Here is a 12,652-nt window from a genome sequence, read left to right as displayed (position 1 = left end):
CCTCCCCCACAGGCCTCCCCCCACAGGCCTCCCGGAGGGATGGCCACTCCCAGCACTTAGGCCTCGCCTGCACTGTGGCTTCGCAGCAGAGGGCTGGCAGTGAATGGGCCAAGGCGGCAGAAAAGAAGGTGGAAAGAAAACACTTGAAGAACTTTTTCTACAGAAACAGTTTTAAAAGATCAACTGAAGAGTAACTAAGAATGAAGCTTTAGTGGAGAGCCAAGTCCACGCAGTGGGGAAGGACAGTCTTTTCAACAAATGGTGCTAAGCAAACTGGATATTCACATGCAAAAGAATAAAGGTGGACCTTACCTTACACCATAGACAAAAATTAACTCAAAATGGACCAAAGACCTAGATGTAGGAGCTAAAACTGGGTAAGTTTTAGAAGAAAACACAGGGGAAAGCTGCGTGACGTTGGATATGGCAACGAATTCTTAGCTATGACGCCAAAAACACGGCAACAACAAAAAATATATAACTGGACTACATCAAAATTAAAGGCTTTGTGCATCAAAGGATGTAATCATCAGTATGAAAAGGTCCTTTAAAATATCAAAAATCACATTCCCGTATCACCCAGCAATCCCACTGCTGGGTGCACTCCCAGGTCTTCGAAAGCAGGTCTCAAAGAGGCACCTCACACCCAGGCTCGTCATTCACGACAGCCACGGAGTGGAAGTCACCAAGGGCACGTCGATGGGTGACGAATAAACAAAACGTGCTGTGTCGTCAGTGGCCTATTACTCAGCCTCAAAAAGGAAGGACATCGGACACGTTACCGCATGGCTGGGCCTCGAGAACATATGCCGAGTGAAAATGACCCCATCCCAGAAGGACAAGAACTGTATGACCACTTATGTGAGGTGCCTAACGCGGTCAAAGTCATGGAGACCGAAAACAGGATGCTGGCGGCCAGGGGCTGCGGGAGGACATCTGGGAGTTACTGTTCCATGGGCACAGAATTTCAGTTCTGTAAGATGAAGAGAGTTCTGTGGAGATGGATGGTGGTGACAGCTGCACAGTGTGAATGAACTTGATGACACTGAAGTGTACACTTAAAATGCTTAAGGTGGCAGAGTTTATACTATGTGTATTTTGCCATAATTTAAAAAAATGTGATGAGAAAAACAAAACACTTTAGTGCAGGAAGAAACTGGAGACTTTTCTATCTATTTAGGCAGCGGCATCTACAGCAATATGTTCCGTCCGGTTCTGGGCCCGGCGCACGCCCGGCCTCTGTCTGGGGCATCAGCCGTGAGACAGCTCGGAAAGGAAGCGTTTACAAGGGTGTGAGCAGGGCTGGGAGGACCAGCTATGGAAGGTGCTATCACCACTCTCACCCCTAGGCCTTCAGGGCTGGAAGCAGGTGAAACCAGAGAGAGCTGGACCCAGAGAGAAGCTGTGGCTTCTGTTGAGAGATGCTCACAGGGCAGCCCCTGAGGCCCGAAGAGAAAGAGGAGCGAGGAAGCTTAGCAGCTGCCCTGCCTGCCAATGGCCTGGCTCACACTCCACACCCCTCCCAGGGGAGCAAGAGTCAGGGGACATCTGCACTACTCTCAACAATAAAGATACCATTTTTTAAAAAGAGAAAGAATAGTAGCACTAAAGTACAAGGATACAAATAAAAATAAAGAGCCAAAAAAAAAAAAGAAATGTCCATCTAGAAACGTCCCCCAGGCTAGGGGGAGGGCGCTAGACTTGTCTACTGACATGCCGACTGGGAAGCTGGCCTGTGAGCTTCCTAGGGCAGCCCCCGGGCATTTGACCGTGTGCCCAGCACAGACCCTCAATGACCCCCTTCGCCCTGACTTCCCACTGCATTCTCAGCACAGCCTCCCAGCTCTCCCAGCTCAAACCTCAGAGCATCGCGGGCCACCCCTGAGGCTCCTGCCTCTCAGCTCAGTGCGGCCAGCCTGGGAGCCCAGACTCAGCAGGGGTCCTGCGGGAGCCCAGCCACCTTCTCCAGCAAAGACCGGGCGCTGCTGTGGCCTTCGCCTGGGGAAGTGCCTCCTGGAGCTCACGCCTTCCCAGTTCCTGACAGACATCCAAGTTTAGCTGGGATTGGTCACTCCCTGCGCAAAACCCCTCATTTTAACTTATTTTAAGCTACAGGCCAGGCACGACGTTCAGCGGTTTCCAGACATGATTTTCTCTGTGTCCCAGTCTGCCCCGCGAAGGTGAAGCAGCATCACCGGCCCGCTGCAGGCAGCACCCTCGCCCGGGCCCACCGCTCCTCCTTGTTCCAGAGGCAGGACTGCCCAGCGGACCTCGGCCTGGCCACGCCATGCTCACCACCCCCTGCCCTGCTCATGGTGTAGCCAGGCCGGTTCTTCTCCACTCAGCCTCATGGGGGGGGGGGGCGGCTCAGCCCTGCCCTGGGCCTTCCCCAATCAGTGTTCTGTCCCCTCCTTTGAGGCTCAGGCCAGTCAAGGCTTTCTCACAGGGCTTTCTGATACCCTCACCTCTAAACCTCCAGAACATTCAGTAGCTCTCTGGTGACAGGTCCACGTCCCGCCTGCTCCTGGCAGAGCCCTACCCCCTCCCAGCTCACCCTGAGTCGGCCTCTGCCCCCGCCTGCCTTGCTCACTGGAGTTAATGCCCACGCAGCAGCCAGGGGCGTCTTTTCATAATACAGCCACAAAAATGGCGAATACGGTAAATTTCATGTTGGATTTTTTTACCACAATTTTAAAAATTTTAACAATTACTACTATTTTAAAACACAAATCAGATTGTGTCACTCCCAGCATGGGCCCTGCAAATGGGTCCTAAGTAGGTGCTGAGCCGTGGGCGAGTGCAGATGCCGCGATAAAGCAACGACAGCCCTTCCCGTGAGGCTGCAAATGCCACTCAACGTTGCAAAAAAGTCCCCAACTGCTTCGGGCGGAGAACCCACGATGTAGTACAGAGCCTTCCGGCATTTTTACCTTCGACAATATTCAGGCTGATATGTGAACAGCAGCATTAAAGAATTAATCTCATTTACTTATAAAATGCTTGAGAATTTCCTAAAATTCTTCAACACCAAATACCTAAAATCATCTGTTTCCGGAACTTATTCCTGAAGGATGGCTTTTAAAATATTTGATATAAATCCTAGCTTTACAGAAGTAGTAAATAATACTTTATATTTCTATGGTTTAAGATTTCAGACATCTGAATTGAAACATACTAATAATTAAATTTATGTTAGATGCTTTGAGAAGTGGTAGCCAATGGTAACCATAGGTTTAAGGGCCCAGTAACTTAAAATACCTAATCTCAATACCTCATCTTTCATCCAACCTTTTCTGCTTCTTTGTTCCCGCCTGGAGCCCTGCGTCGGTGGGACCAGGGCAGAGCCCTGTGGTGTCAGCGGCTCGGCGGCCAGTGCAGCCGGCCGTTCTGACTCACTCTGACCCATTTCCTTTAGGAACAATGCAAGAACGTCAGGGCATGCCGCCCCACCCGCCCAGCAAACCCCAGGCCTGCCCAAGGCTGCCGTGCCCTGGCACTGCTGAAACCAGGACGGAGGGGACAGACCGCTCCCCGGCACTGCTGAGCATGGGTGCAGAAGAGGGACGCCTGTGACAGAGCTCCTGTCCCCAGGTGCGGGTGCAGGTCCCTTACCCCACCCACCGTCCCCAATACTGTAGCCATAGTGGCTTCTGGCCGAAGGAAAAATAAGCAGGACAGAGGCAGCACAGGCTGCACTGATACGTGCGCTATGATGCCGGCGCCACGATACCGCCAGGGGGGTCATCTCACAAGGCCCCTGGTGGAGCAAGTGGCCCCGCAACTCCCGAATTGGGGGGAGAATCCCACCCACATCCCCACTCCAGTTCAGAGGCCACAGCGCTGGTGGAACTCTCCACCCTGCACAGCCCCCAGCCCCAGCATCGAGCTCTCCAGCCCGTGCTGCGGGTGGACCATGGGATGGGGCCTCCTCAGATGGCTCGTTTCCCCTCCAGTAAAGCAATCACGAGCTTCATTTCTCTCCCCCGGAAGACATGTGCCCACCCTACCCGTTCTCACCACTCGTCTGCATCTCCCGTCAGAGACAGGGCCCTCAGGGTGCTGGGCGAGGGGGGTGAGGGGCACCTGACGATGCCCAGGCTGCCTGGCTGGTTTCTGACGGTGTGTGTGTGTGTGTGGGGGGGAGATACGGAGTGGCGGGGGGCGGGGGGAGAGCCCATTTAGTAATTAGAGTAAATGCCGAGCTTGACGAAATACAGAACTTCTTTTTGGGAAAATCAAGACTGGGCTGCGGCTCTTTCCTTGCTCTTGCCCAAAGCTGGCGGCCTCCTCCCTGGTGCACGACCTTCTGAGGCCACGGCTTCGGACAGACTCACGGGGCACCCAGGTCATCTGAAAGGGCGGCTGGTCACGCGAGCTCGCAGCTCGGAGCAGCAGGGCCTCAGCTGGAGCCCAGCACACTGAGGGCTGCGGCCCAGGCGCTTGGGGAGCAGCTGGGAGGGCCCTGCAGTCTGTCTGTCTGTCTGTCCGTCTGTGGAAGTGAAGCCTCCTGGGAGAGCTCTCATTGCAGGGACGAGGGAAGCAACTGAAAGAGTTCTTTCCTCACGAAATTCTAAGTCTCCCACTGCACCCGGTGTGTCCTTGGGGCCGTCGGAGACCTGGCTCTCAGGCCTGTCCCTCTCAGAGACCCTGGTGGGGCCCAGGGGCGGCGGGGAAGCAGCAGTGTGCGGGACAAGGCTCCCTCGGTGCCCGGATCAGTGCAGAGGCGCTGCAGGTATGGGTGGTGAGGGCTGGGGTGCAGTGCACAGCCACCCTGGAAAGTGCCGGGAGGGGGGGGGGCGGGCAGCAGACAGAGGCCACATAGCGTGGAGCCTGCTAGCAGTCTGTGTTGGCTCCTGGGATCAACAGAAAGAAGTGAGGGAAGACAGAACTTTCCGGAACCTTCTACAGGCACAGAGGCTACAGAGACCTAAGCTCACGCCTGTGTCATCCCTGGTGCCCCAGGGCCGCGGTGCACGCGCTCTGACTTAGGGCAGGGCCCGCCCCTGCGCAGTGGGCGGTCAGAGTCGGCCAGTGCTCTGGGCTTCCTACTGACCCGGATGAAGTTAAATCGCTGAATACAGCTGATTCCTTTATTTTTGCATTCCTGAAATGTCCTTTTCTAACCCACAGGCTTTCGCTATCTACTGCCAACTAGCTAATGAAAGCAGCTGCTGCGCTTCGCAGGGCTAATTCATGCAGAGCCTGGAATGTGCACTGTCTTTCCCAGCATAACCCCTTCTAGTGCTGTGCTTTAAATATGTACAACGGCCACACACACACACACACACGCCACAATCAGGGGGATAATGCTCAGGCTGCTCCTGGGATGACCTTGGCATTGCACGTTGGTTGCTGGTCCTGGAGCAAACCCACAGGGCCAGCAGCACAGCACCAGCTCTGCCCTGCCTCCACGGGGAGGGGTGGGGGGGGGGTGGAGAGCAGAAGGGACAGCACCGGGGCTGCCCTGGGATGGCTCCCCCTGATGCAGACCCGCCTGACGGCCTTCCAGCGCAGGCGCCGTCCTCAGAGAACAGCACGGCCGAGTCGCAGAGCCACGCGCCTTCTCTGGCTCAGGGCAAAGTGCAGCGCAGGCTTCGCCTGCTCCTGCCGGCACCTTGCACGCCAACCCACAGCTCAGCAAGCGCCTGGCAGCTGCTCTGCCTCTAGTCTCCTGGTCTCCCAGGGCCACTGCACGCCCAGAACAAAGGGCTTCCCACTCGATTCTTACTTTCGCCCTAACTCCTACTTTCCCATAAATCTCAGCTGCAGGCCCCTTGTCCAGGAGCAGCCCGGCTTCTCCATGTGACAGGTCTCCGCAGCCCCTCACACCCACCGAACATGCTCCTGACTTTTCTCCACCCCAGCGCCCCAGCCCAGCTGAGCCTGAGCAAAGCGTGTGTCTCCTTCCTCCGCGGCCCCACCGCGCTGGGCCCAGCGTCCGTCCATAATAAATGTCACTTAAAGATGGGTCGTAACTAAAACGTGAAATCTAAATAAAACTAGACAACTGCTAAAAGAAGACAGGACTTTGCAACCTTAAGTTTCTTAGATACAACACCGAAAGCATGGTCCACAATATACATTTTTTTAAATGAATAAACTGGACTTCATCAAAATTGAAAACTACTGCTTTTCAAAAGACATTGTCAAGAAAATGAAAAGACAAGCCACAGACTAGACGGGAAGCAGCTGCAAAACACAAGACTGAGAGAGGACCTGATTCCTGAATTTATAGGGAACTCACAAAGCCCTCGGATCCTGAGTGGCAGGAGTGTCTTTGGTGGTTCACGAGGAGCCCCCTGGAGCACACCTGAGTTTATGCTAATGAGGTGACTTAGGGTAGGGCCCCCAGAGAGCCTCTGGATGGGACTGGTCCCCGGAGAGACCAAGTGACTAGAGGGTTGGAACTGTCAGTAAACCCTGACCGTGGAGGCGGCTGCAGTTTCCCCCCCTCAGCCCACCTTTCCACCCCGTCTCCCCTTCCCCTTTGTCCTCTCTGTGCGCCGGTCAAGCTGGGCATCCATGGCCCCAGCAGCAAAAGGACTTCCCCCTCCTGCCTGTCACTTGCCTTCCCAGGTCCCCTCTGCCTGCTCTGCCTTTCCCACACTCACTCCCCGTGTGCACAGATCTCACCCACCCTTCGGGTCCCAGATCAAATGTTACTCCTTCCCTGACGACTACCTCCCACAGAAAGCTGGCAACTGGTGTGTCTCTAAATTCCGAGCATCTTATCTGCGTCTCTGACATTTATTGCCTTTTCTTGTATGACTGTGTGCGTCAATATCATGTCCCTCCAATTAACTGTAAGCAACAAATCGGACTCGCTCTGCATGTCTGCACAGCGTCTACATCGGTGCCCGGCATGTGGCGAGTGCTCGGGAATGGTCTGTTTGTGAAGGAATGAAGTACGGGGCCAGGGTGGTTGGTGGCAGGTAAAGGTGTGTGGTCAGCCTCAGAAAGAATCATATCAGCCAGGAGTTTGGACTAGATGGTCTCCTAGTGATAAGCAAACAGGACAAGCAAACCGCTGCTGCTCTGTGTCGTCACTCAGAGAAGTGGTTCCCCAAGCCGGCTGAGCAAAATTACCTGCAGGGCTGGTTAAAAATACACAGCCTGGGCTCACTCCCCAGAATCCTGATCAGTCCATGAAGGGTGAGTCCTGCTTCCAAATTTTTAATAAGCTCCCAGGGTGGCTCTGAACAGCCAAACTTGGGACTTACTTTCCTAAATGATCAGAGGCGGAAGATTCATCCGCAGGTGGGCGGTACATGCTCGCGCGCACACACACAGACGCGTGTAAATAGATCATCAAATTGTAATATATCCACACCTGGCAAACTACTACATAGTGTATGGCTCCATTGATATGATATGAAATTCTAGGAGAGGCAAAAATAACAGAGTGACAGAAGGTGATCAGTGTTTGCATGGGGCCAGGGGCCAGGGTGGTGGCGGATGGGAAAAGGGCACAGAGGGAACTTTGGGGTGATGCAAATGTTCAACACCTTGACTGTAGTGGTGGCTGCATGGTGCATACATTTAGCAAAAGCCACGGAATCACACATTCAAAATGGGGCATTTGCTGAGACTCAGACACTGGGGAGCTGATGAACCTGCCCTGTCCTTCACCCTCTGCGTCTAGCCAGTCACCGAGTCCTGTCACTCTGATTCCAAAACCGCTCCCGGACCTTCCTCTGCTCTTTATTCCCAGGGCTTCACATCACAGTGGGATCAGAATCGCCACTGGCTTCCCTACCTGGTCAGGCCCACAGCCGCCGGCCGCCACTCTGCTCGTGAGCTCTCTACAACGCATGCCCACGCGTGCCCACCCCTGTTCAACAACTGCAGACCAAACCCCAGGCACCAGGCTCCTCATGGCCTCGCACCCACCTGCCATTCTCTCTCACCTGTGGTAGCCCCGCCCCCATGCCTCTCCCTAACAGCACCACGGCCCCTGCACCCCAGGCCTCCACACACCACCCCTCTGGCGGCCCTGGTCTGCCCACCCTCATGGCACTGACTCACTGACTGCTGGCCGCCATCCTGACCCAGGAGCTTTCTGCTCGCTCCGATCCGGTTCTGGATTGGTGCCCTCCCCTGGGCGCTGGCCCGTGACGCTGTGTTGCAGTTGCTATAACTGGTCTGTCTGTCTCTCACCTGAGCATCCGAGTAGGGCACCATATTTTTTGCCTCTGCAGGTTGGGCATCGAGTGGATCCCTGACACACAGAAGGTGCTCAGTGAGTGTCTCTGGGTATTTCAGACAAATGAATGGATAAATATCAAAGGACAGAGTTGGTCCACTGAAGGGCTCTGATGCATGTGAACAGGCGATGCTTGAGGATAACGGGGTATTGGAGCTGGCACCTTGTTAGGGGCTGAACTGTGCCCTCCCAGTCCATACGTTGAAGCCCGAACCCCAGCTCCTCAGAATGTGGCTGTATTGGAAGACAGGGCCCTTAAGGAGGGAAGATAAAATGAGGGCATCGGTGTGGGCCTAATCCAATGACTGGTGTCATGAGAACAGGACACTGGGTCACAGACACAGACAGAGAAGAGACCACATGGGGACACAGGGAGAAGACACGCCAAGGAGAGGGGCCGCAGAAGGAACCAGCTCTGCCAACACCAGGGTCTTGGACTTTCAGCCTCCAGACTGAGAAAATAAGTTTCCATCGTCTAAGCCACTCGGCCTGTGGTTCTCTGTTACGGCAGCCCCAGCAGACACATACAGCTCAGAAGGAGGGAGGAGTGACAGGCGGGCACTGGCAGAAGGGGCATCCCAGAGGGCAGTGGGCTGAGGCAGTTGACTACAGGGGCTGTGCGGAGTGGTTGGTGTGGCAGCGTGGGTGAGCGCCGAGGCAAGCAGTACAAGCAGCACTGGAATAAGGGCTGGCAGCAGGCGGTGGGCCCGAAAGCCAGGTGGGAGTTTATTCTCTACTCTGCAGGTCAGAGTGCCTCATCCTCGTGTGACTGGTAGCAACTCAGTATTTTCTGTGACCGAGGAAGCAGAGGCTGCAGGACCAGGCGTCCTTGGGCAGGTCCCCCGGGGAAGGGCTGGCGGTCATGGGCACAGCACGGCTACCCTGGTGCACACAGCCATGGAGCAGCGTGACTTTGTTAATTTTAAAGTTCTGTGTGTACTTTAATGTGAGGAACTCAGCACCATGCACTGTGGCTCTTCTGTGAAAAGTGAGAGCATTGACCAGAGCAACAGATAATGGGTTCCTGGCCACCAGAAGGGCCGCGTGTCTTCGGCTCTATGTTCAGGCGACGCTGCTCGTCCACCAGGATCTGTTGCCACCTCTGGCTCACCCGACGCGCAGTGCTCCTTTCAAAACAGCCCAGATCCTGTCACTCCCGCCCCCTATCCAATCAATACAGGCCCCTGTCATGGTTCACATGTACACCTGCTCGCACGTCCCACAGCTCCAGCCTCTCCTGCCCCTCGCTGCCCTGGGAATAGGACAGTCAGCCCAAAGGAATGGCAGGGATTCGCTGTTCATACAAGGAAGCAGCTGAGGACACTCCATGCGTGTGTTCACCGCGGAGCCCCTGCTGTGCATGTTCTCTCATACAGGGATGAGTAAATAAGACCCCTGCTCGCCTGGGGTTGATGCAGAACACAGTCCTGAAAATACGAGATTTCAAGGGGAAAAATGCCTGAGGGGGGTCACATGGTGCCATTAGAGCTGCCCTAAGGGAAGTGTGATCAAGTCATGGAGGAAAGCCTGAGCAGGTTCCGTGAAGAAGAGACTCCCGGGATTGCGGGCATCAGCCAGGTGGAAAGGAAGAGAACACTGACCAGTGGAGAGAACAGCAAGGCAAGGGGAAGAGATACTGTGGCAGGAGGCGGGAAAGCTGGTGTGAGGGATGCAAAGGCCCCGTGGCTGCAGGGATGAAGGCACAGCAGCCTCCTGATACCAGGCTGGGGCAGAGCACAAGGAAGGCCCTTGCAGACCAACCCTCCCTACCCTGAGCCTGTCAGGTGGGCCCAGCCCTCCCTGGTGATGGCCAAGGAGATGCCCACATTGCCAGAGCTCATGCCCATTCACAAAAACTGCCCCACATTGCCAGAGCTCATGCCCATTCACAAAAACTGCTGGAGCATTTCTCAGCGCTAGAGCCCCTGCCTGCAGCACAGGTGACGCCAGGACTCTGGAGGCCCTTCCTCTCTGATGCTCAGACTCATCCATGAGACCAGTCAGGTCCTGGTAAAGAGTGGGAGCCAGAGAGGTTCTCAACCCCCAGGCTCGGCAAAGACTTCTATTCACAGCCCAGATCTCATCCTTCACCTCCTGTATCTATGGCATCAGTCCTTCCCCAGCTCCTCTGCTGACTCCCAGGGGCCATTCCTTAGGCTCCTCCTTCAGGCCCATCACTGCAGCCCCAGGTGCCTCCGGGGCTGTCTCAGGGGTGGGGGGGGGGGGTCCTGCCTCCTGGCTACCACACACCCGGGCCTACCTCACTCCTGTGAGTGTACAAAGTATAAATTAGCAAGAAATAAAAAGGCATTAAGATCCTTACAGACAAATGAGTAAAGGAGAATGCACAACTTGTAAATAAATGTGTGAAAAAATGTTCAGTGTAACTAACTATATTAAAAGAAATGCAAAATTTAAAAAAGGGCTTCTGTTTTGCCTGTTTCATTTATTTATTTTTTAATGATACTGTCATTGGTGGAATGGGTAAAATTAAGCTGGTACTCTCACACAGAGTGTTGATAGAAGGCAATTTAGCAGCATATACCAAGGACCATTCAAATATGCATGCCCCCTGTACCCAATAACCCCATATCTGAGAATCTATTCTACATATATAATCCAAACACATGAAAAAATTATATGAATAAGATAGTTACTGAAGTATTATTCATAATAGCAAAACCAAGCAAACAAAAAAAGAAAAGCAACCCAATTTTCAAGAAGAGGGAATAGTTAAGTAACTTACAGAACAATCACTTACTAGACCATTACACACTCTTCAAAATAATTGTGAAACCAGTAGCACAGAAAAACTTATGCTCTAATATCTAGCTGGTCAGGTAGAAAGAAATATAGAAATTTTAAGCTGTTTTAGGGCATGGAATTGAGTCACTGTTTTTTCTCATTTCTAAACTTACTCTGGATTTTAAAAGACCCAAGTTCCAATTCCAGCTGCACCACTCCCCCACCCATCAGGTGACCTTGGCTGTTATACCACCTTCCAGGCCGCAGTCTGCTCACCTGTGAAGACCAAACTGTAACCACCTCATGGGGCCACTGTGAGAATCAGATGCTGTCCCACCACTCAGTAAGCACTCAAGAATGCGACTTTTCCATTAAAAAAATCCAAGGTGTTTTTGAAATAAGGGAAAAATATTTCACATGAAGTGTTTTTGTTTCAACTGCAAGTTCAGTATTGTTACTTTTGACTTCCTCTACTTTTGTGGGTTCTTCCTGCTGAGAACAGACCACACTTACCCGTAAGCTCGCTTGGCAAAGGCGGGGATGGGGGAAGTGAAACGGGACTGCGAGAGGAGCCGCGGGGGAATGTGCACCGTGAGCCACAGCAGAGAGAGGCTCCAGCAGAGCGCCCGCCTCAGCCTCTGGTTCAGGAGGCGAATCACGATCTTCAGGAAACTTCTGTATGGCTGAGCTAAATATTTCATTCTAGTAAGAAGTTAGCTCAGTGTGAAAAGGAAATAAAAATCCCAAACTTGATTTCTAGAAAATAGAGTGGTGAAGACACTGTAAGGAAAGCAGTTTGAACCCCTCGCTGGGGAGACGGGGTGGGATGAAATACTGCACTGGCTACCCTGGGCCCATATAAGAGGCCGTCGCTGCGAGAAAAGCCTCGATCTCAGCCACATCCTTGAGATTCTGCCGGCTCCGCCTCATAAGAGGGTGCCTGGCCCAGATATGGAGCACGGGACCCTATCAGCCCTCTGCAGGACGGCGGGGCACACTCCCAAGTGCTAATCTTCAGGGGAGAAGGCTCCAGAACCTCTGGGACTTAAGAGCCAGCCAGGCAGGCAGCTCTCCGCAGGCTGTAAGGCTGCAGCGTGATGGAGAGGATGCGCAGAGGCCGCCCATCGCCTCGGCTGTGCACAGACCCCCGCGCCCATGCTCAGTGCCGCAGAGAGGCCGCCTCTCAAAGGGCCGTGGGCATCTCACCAGGGGCCGGCATGCACTGTCCTTGCTTTCTTTGCAAGATGAACAAAACAGGCAGTGAGACAAGACGACTTTTTCAAGATGTAGAAGATGAGTTTCCAATCCATTTTTAGCCCCCGAAAGTATGCATGTAGTATTAGCTTATCGGGTCCGCAAACCACAAATAAATGTTTTAATAATGCCTTAGCCATATCAAGATTCACTATGTACGTTCAACATTATACCTAAAACAGAAGAATGTCTTTCCCCAGACAGAGCTGTTCTAAGATTTCCCATCCCCGTCTTAAATAATAACCAACCATGTACTTACTGCAAAACCTTTGGCTTCTGTGCTCCCGGGAGTGCTGACCTCAGCCAGCGTCCGCTACACTATTCTGGGGCTTGGTGCCGGGAGGAAAACCGCACTGAGGGGCCCAGGCAGCCAGCATCTGAGCAAAGCTTCCTCAGGAAGCAGCGGGCTCTGCTCCCCAGGGCCGCTGACGGCCTCCTCCCTCTACCCCC

At 53.7% G+C, this 12,652-nt stretch overlaps 1 protein-coding gene across 3 annotated transcripts in view; it reads right to left on the bottom strand.

The window, feature by feature from the left end:
• The window catches only part of SPECC1 (sperm antigen with calponin homology and coiled-coil domains 1), a 229,979-nt gene that overhangs the window by 194,237 nt on the left and 23,090 nt on the right, over window positions 1–12,652 (bottom strand). Inside the window, exon 1 of one of the 3 annotated variants that reach the window (XM_014542864.1) lies at window positions 3,272–3,294. The exons of the other annotated variants lie outside the window; for them this stretch is intronic. The gene's annotated coding sequence lies outside the window, so the exon portion shown is untranslated. Of the gene's footprint in view, window positions 1–3,271; window positions 3,295–12,652 lie in introns of those variants that run through there. 3 annotated transcript variants of the gene reach the window in all.

The sequence above is a fragment of the Myotis brandtii genome, unplaced genomic scaffold (genome assembly GCF_000412655.1).
Source record: "Myotis brandtii unplaced genomic scaffold, ASM41265v1 scaffold314, whole genome shotgun sequence".
Lineage (NCBI taxonomy): Eukaryota > Metazoa > Chordata > Mammalia > Chiroptera > Vespertilionidae > Myotis > Myotis brandtii.
The sequence above is the reverse complement of the archived record's forward strand: the minus strand, read 5'-3'. Positions and strand labels throughout refer to the sequence as shown.